We start from the raw sequence: 6,728 nt of genomic DNA on the forward strand, positions 1-6,728 counted from the left end.
AGAATAAATAACCCAATTAAAAGGTGGGCAGAAGACCAGAACAGACACTTCTCCAAGGAAGACATACACAAGGCCAATAGACATATGAAAAAATGCTCAACGTCACTAATCATCAGAGAGACACCACAAATCAAAACCACAATGAGATACCACTTCACACTTGTCATATGTCTATTACCAATAAATCAACAAACAACAAGTGTTGGCAAGGATATGGAGAAAAGGGAACCCTACTTCACTGTGGGTGGGAAGGCAGACTGGTGTAGCTACTGTGGAAAGCAGTATGGAGATACCTCAAAAAATTAAAAATGGAACTGCCTGTGTCCCAGTGATTCCTCTGCTGGGAATACCCTATGTCAAAACAACCCCAAAACACTAATTTGAAAGGAATATGTGCACCCCCATGTTCATTGTGACATTATGTACTATAGCCAAGAGCGGGCAGCAACCGGAGTGCCCATCAGTAGGCGAGTGGATAGAAAAGCTGTGGTACATACACAATGGAATACTACTGGGCTGTAAAACAAAAAATCTTACCTTTTGTGACAGCATGAATGGACCTAGAGGGTATTATGCTAGGTGAACTAAGCCAGATGGAGAAAGACAAGTACCATATGATTTCACTTATGGATATATGTGGAATCTTAAGAATAAAATAAATAATCCGCCTTTTCTTGGCAGGGGTTGGGCATGAAGTACTGGGTTCCGGAATGTACAGAGGCAGAGGGAAGGGGCTTCTGACCCCTCAGTGTCATATCTTTGGTGCTGATGGTTTCTAGTCCACTGGTTCCATCTTCAAGTGCTGGGACAAAGAAAAAAAAAGAACAAAATAAACAAACAGAATAGAATACAGAGATACAGAGAACAGACTGACGGTTGACAGAGGGGAGGGGGTTGGGGGCTGGGTGAAAAAGGTGAAGGGATTAAGCAGTACAAATTAGTAGTTACAGAATAGTCACAGGGATGTAAGTACAGCACAGGGAATATAGTCAATAATATTGTAATAACTATATGCTGTGCCAGGTGGGTATTAGAATATTAGGGGAACCACTCTGTAAAGTACATGATTGTCTAATCACTATGCTATACACCTGAAACTTTTACAGAATAATATTGAATGTCAACTGTAATTGAAAAAAATAGTAATTTAAAAAAGAAAAAAAAGAGCAAGAGTGAAGAAATGAGGAGAAAATGATAAAAGGAGGAAGGTGAAGGGAGAAAAGAGAGAAAATAGAGAAAAAACATTCCTTTCTTTGCTGTGTTCCTCCCCCACTTCTTACCAAGGAGGAGGAACCTTCCCCTTGTCCCACACTCTGGACTATTTGTCAGCCACATCCGGTTTTCAGCTTCACCTGGAGGGAGTGTGGGTGATGGAGCCTGGTCATTGCTGTTCTGTTCAGGAAGCTGGGCACTACATTCTTGTGTGGAAATGAATCTGCTGGGCTCAAAGCCATATAATAGGCAGCCCAGCAACCCTGGCTAGGATGCTGGGCTAGGATTACAAGCAGCCTCCTGTGCTTGGTTCTTGGATTATAGAGCCAGGGGAGGAAAAGCCAAGACTGAGCAGTGGGCACCATTCTCACTAGCTGCACCATTCATGCCCAGCTGACCTTTCTGCAGCCCCCTGGGAGAGAAAGTAAGAATCTAACGATGCCAGAGTCTTGGTAGGTTTTGGGGTATGGACCTCTTGCATCCTGTTCCAGGGCAGCAGAAGCCTGTGCCAGGTCAAGACCTGGCCTTTAACTGGCCTGGCATGGAAGCCAGGTGCCCTGGAAGAAATACAACTGCCTTCATCTCGAGCAGGCTTAGAGGGCCAGGAGCCAGTCCAGTGCCGAGAGGGAAGAGCAGGATCTAGGGTCAGGCACAGTGGTGGCACTTTCCAGTTCTGTATGTCCCTTAACCTGTTTCCTCATTTGTCAGATGGAGATGATCATAGTAAAACTGCATTTGCCAACACTTACGGAGTACTTCCTGTTCCAAATGCATTAGGGCATTATCTCTAATTTATTCTCATAACAGAATATTCTGGTTTTCTGCTTCTGGGAATCTTAGTGATTTAAGAAGTCAATTGATCATTAGCTCTTCCACTTCTGTGGCTTGGCTGGGCTCAGCTGGGCGGTTCTGGCTTGGCGTTGCTCATGCAGTGGTGGTTCAGGTGCAGTGGTGGTTCAGGTGCAGCGGGGCTGGAATCATCCAAAGGCCAGATGAGCTCCTCAGTGCTCCTGGCCTCTCTCTCTATGGGGTCTCAGCATCAGGACCCCTCCCCATGACTCAGGCTTGCCACAGCATGTGGAAGTATATTTGGGTTTTTTTTATTGCTGTAAAAATGACAATAAATTTAGCAGCTTAAAATGTATCCTTTAGCCCTGGCCAGTGTAGCTCAGTGGACTGAGTGTGGGCTGTGAATCAAAGAGTAACTGGTTCAATTCCCAGTCAGGGCATATGCCTGGGTTGTGGGCCAGGCCCCCAGTGGGGGGCATGTGAGAGGCAACCACATATTGATATTTCTTTCCCTCTTTCTCCTTCCTTTCCCTTCTCTCTAAAAATAAATAAATAAAATCTTTTTTAAAAAGTATCCTTTAATTACATGGCACGTCAGGAGGCCAGAAGTCCAGGCGTGGCTCAATGAGTATTTTGCTTACAGTTTCACAAGGCCAAAATCAAGGTTCTTTATTGAATGAATGATTGAATGTTTAGATCCAATTGCCTGCTGAGAATGGCTGTTCCTTGGCAAATAGTAGCATTAATTTGATGGCTGTTTTGACTGCAGGTGTCTTTGGTTTGGTTACCTAGGTTGCTGACTCATTAGCAGAGATCCACAATGTCCAATTTTTTTTTCTACTCTGTGCTAGCCTGGTGCCTTTGCATTGCAAAAACTTTGGCAATGTATCTTTTTATATGTAGTTTGGTTCCTTGATGCATTTCCAAAATGTTGATTGTTTCATTACTGTCTCAGTGGAGTAATCATAATTGTAAAGATGGGTATCATTTACAGAGTTTCTACTACGTGCTAAGTGCTTCAGACTGATCATTTCATTTAATTTCTTTAACTCTCCTGTGTGGTAGCACGAGGATCCCAATAGTAGTGGCAGTAATAATAATGATGATAATAACAATAACAAGAACAATAATGGCAGTAACAACAATAGCTGATATTTATTGAGCGTAGGTGGGGGCCACTGTGCCCTGTGACATATGCACTTGGATCATCCTGGGCCTGCATACCTTTAAGGGTAGTGGGGCTGAATCCCTGAGACTTCTCAGTGCTCTTACCCTCCAAAGGAGATGGTGGTGTTTTGCATGAAGAGAACAGGCCCATCCTCTTTTCTTCTCCCCAGAGGGCTGGAGAAGGCCAGTTGCCTCATGTCTCAGATTAAAAGGTACAAAGAAAAATGCAGACAACTGTAATTGAACAACAATAAAATAATTTAAAAATTGAAAAAAAAATGACCCTTTTTGCCAGGTGTTTTATCTATGCAAAAAAAAAAAAAAAAAAAGAAAGGTACAAAGAAGACCCACCCAGTCCTGGAGGGCAGCCCCTGGGTAGTGCCCACACTGATCAGAGGTGGCCCAGGTTCAGGATAGATTGCTCAGAATGTCTAATAAAAGCCAAATGGTCTTGACACATTAATCTTTGTGTTCTCTACCCTGGGGACTGGAGGTACTTGGGTGCTTTTGGGAAAGACGCTATTTTTTTTTGGCTCCTTCATTCACAGTGCCCTGCCAGGGCTTGCCCCCAGCTCTGCTGTTCCCCAAGAAGACAGCAGGTCGAAGGCTGCCCACCCTCTCCAATCCTAAGGCAACCCCTGGGCATAGTATCAGGGTGGAGGGAAGGATTATCTCTTCTCCCATTGCTGTGTTCCATTTCATTTAACAACAAAATACTCTTGCTTCAACACTAACTTTTGAACAGGACAGAGAGAAACTGCTAATGTTTTCATCTTATGACAAGTACTCTTTCTACTTCTCTGCCTTATCTCCCAATCTTAGCTCAGGTAATAAGAAACCCAACTTGTATTGAGCATGTCCTGTTTGCTCCCAGATAGGCACACAGACCTTGGAGCCTGGCTGAGTGTGGATCCTGGCTCTGTTGCTCAGTAGCTGTGGGACTCTCAGCAAATTACCGATCCTCTCTGTGCCTCAATTTCCTCATCAGTAACGTGGGGTAACATCACCAACGTCATGGTTGTCATGAAGATGAAATGAGATGAGGAGGCAAAGCTTGAGCCTGGCAGCTGGCCGAGAACCAATGGCTATGAATGGCAGTTCTTGGTACTTGGTAACTCCTGTCCCCCACCTTAAGCCTCTCCTCACTTCCACAGGGCTGCCCCTCCCCACTGAGACAGCTCCACCCTGTTCTTTGAACCTCAGTTCAAACAGGACTTTTTGTGGAAGCCCTCCCTCCCCATCCAGTCTTGGCCACCCTCTTTGTTGGAGCCCCTCATTCATCTTCTCTCTCTTCTGCACAGAAGTCATGTCATTTTGCAAGGTTGTACTCTTTGGTGCAACTATCTAATTAATACCTGTCTCCTCTTTTGGACTGTAAACTCCAGGAGCTTGTATTATTCCCACTGTATCCTCAGAGCCTGGCTCAGCCCTGATCTGCAGTCATGTCCCTCTTTGAACCTCCATGAGCCTGATGGCCATGACCTCTTAATGAATCCACTGGGTTCTTTCTGAGCTCAGAGAATTATCACTAGATGAATCTTCTGTCTCTGAAAACATTGACTCCCCTAGCCCACCTCTCACTGCTGTTTCTACTTCCTCTGGGTAAGGGATCTCCCTAGATTGGAGGGGATGCTTACTTTGCTGGGGTTGCTTTGGACTGCAATCAGGCTTTATTTTCTGGGGACAATCCATATCTGGGGAGAGGCATCCCAGATGGGTTGAAGTTGATGACTTGTTGAGGCTGACCTCAGAGGGTGTGAAGCGAGCCTGCTCCCCATTCTGGGGTAGGGGGGTAGGGAGCACAATCTCAGGCCCAGTTAGAGACCAAAGGCAGAGATTTCAGAAGCTTGGGGAAAGGAGAGGGAGAATAGATGCATTTCCCTTGCTACCGAAGCCAGATTCTTGTCCATCACAGGACCGAGTCTCAAATGATCAAAGACTCCTGGGAGGGCTTATTTCTTCCCTCCAAACCTTGGGATAATTGGTGAAGGCTTTGTGGATTCCACAATACTCCTGAGACAGACTTGCCAGGGGTTGTCTCTGCTTAATGATTGACAATAAAGATGTCAGTTGGAACCAAATGTATATTACCTCTTTGGTCAATTTCATTTGCAAGATCTATTTCTGCAGTCCCTTTGGTAGCATAACCCTTCAGTCTCTTAAGGCACTATTAGCCAAATTTTGCAAACTGGCCTTGGCTGGAGCTCAACAAACCAGAGCTATCCAGTTTTCAGGGCACACATCCATCCTAGGCTCCTTTTGGCTAGCCTGAGGGATAATCAAGGGCCAAGCCTGTGGCCTTGGGAAGAAAAGAACTGGGTTCAAATCTTGGCTCTTCCATTTCTCAACTGTGTGGCCTTGGACAATTGATGTCATCTTTCTGAGCCTCATCTTGCTCATCTGTAAAATGGGAACAATAACATTAGCAGGAAGGGGGAATGTGGCCAAGATATTTATTTTCTTTGTTCCCCCCTTGCAGGTTCAATTAAGGTCAACTGCATCTCTTGATTAAAGGTTACAATTCTGTCTGACAGCCCTTTCCTTGCAACTCCATCTCTGGATTCTGATAACTCCTTCCTCCTTCTCACTCCAGGATTATCCTTCAACAGACTAAGTTAATTTTCCCCATCCTCTTGCCCTCCTTGTCCCTTAAGCTCTGGTTTCCTCCCACCTCTCTAACTCTCCTTAAACTTACTGGCATTTTTCTCTGCAGGGCCTCAATTCTTGCCATGGTGAGATAGTCCCTTTTCTCAACCCACGGCCTTAGCTATCAGCTGGTAACAATTTAAATGGGTTCTCTCTCTGGATCCAAGAGTTATGTAAGACTTTGCATGTGTCTGCATTTTTCTAGGAAAAGGTTCCATAGCCTTCCTTCCTCCCTCCAACATTCTCAAACTAAAAGATTAAGAATTAGTGGGTATTAGATTTCTGTCACTTCCCCCAGGATCATCTGATTTTACAGATGGCTTTTCAACAGCCAAAAGAATGAGTCTCTAATGGTGGAATTATTGCAGGGGATTGTACAGATAACAGGGCCTGGGGCAGCCTGTAGCTTCCTGAAATAGCCATATACACACTAGGTTTGCCTGACAGCTATGCTAATGCAGCTTAATGTATAGCAACAGATTTTATTATCCCTAAGTGTGAAAACAAAGTCTGAGAGATTCATGTAGGATTATAAAGAGGCTAGATTTACTCTTCTCTAAAACTTTTTCAGAACAAAGGAGAAAGAAAAGCCTAATAAAAAACGACATGCTAAATTACATGGACCAGAAAACAGATAACAAAATAAATCTTGCAACCAAGAAGTTTGGCTGGCTGATATAGGCTGGGGAATATTTAAGAGAGAAAAAAAAATGGGTAAAGGAAAGAAAAAGGGAAGTTTCTTTCTTTTTTTCTCAGGGTGATCCCATTGCTATCTTTAGGAATTGGAAAGCAGAGTGTGCCTGCCTTGTTTCTTAGCAACATCAGGTGGTTCAACATCTCGGGTAGGGTAGCTCTTTTGGGGATGGAATTCTTCCTTTTTCCCCTTTTCCTCCTGCCTCTCCCTTCAATTTTAC

General features: G+C 44.3%; 1 non-coding gene across 1 annotated transcript; it reads left to right on the forward strand.

Moving 5' to 3' along the window:
- Positions 1 to 664: 664 nt before the first annotated feature.
- On the forward strand, positions 665 to 813 carry LOC112315089 (small nucleolar RNA SNORA57). The gene has a single exon (XR_002975854.2). It is a non-coding gene; the product is annotated as a small nucleolar RNA SNORA57 (small nucleolar RNA).
- Positions 814 to 6,728: the final 5,915 nt, after the last annotated feature.

The sequence above is a fragment of the Desmodus rotundus genome, chromosome 1 (assembly GCF_022682495.2).
Source record: "Desmodus rotundus isolate HL8 chromosome 1, HLdesRot8A.1, whole genome shotgun sequence".
NCBI lineage: Eukaryota > Metazoa > Chordata > Mammalia > Chiroptera > Phyllostomidae > Desmodus > Desmodus rotundus.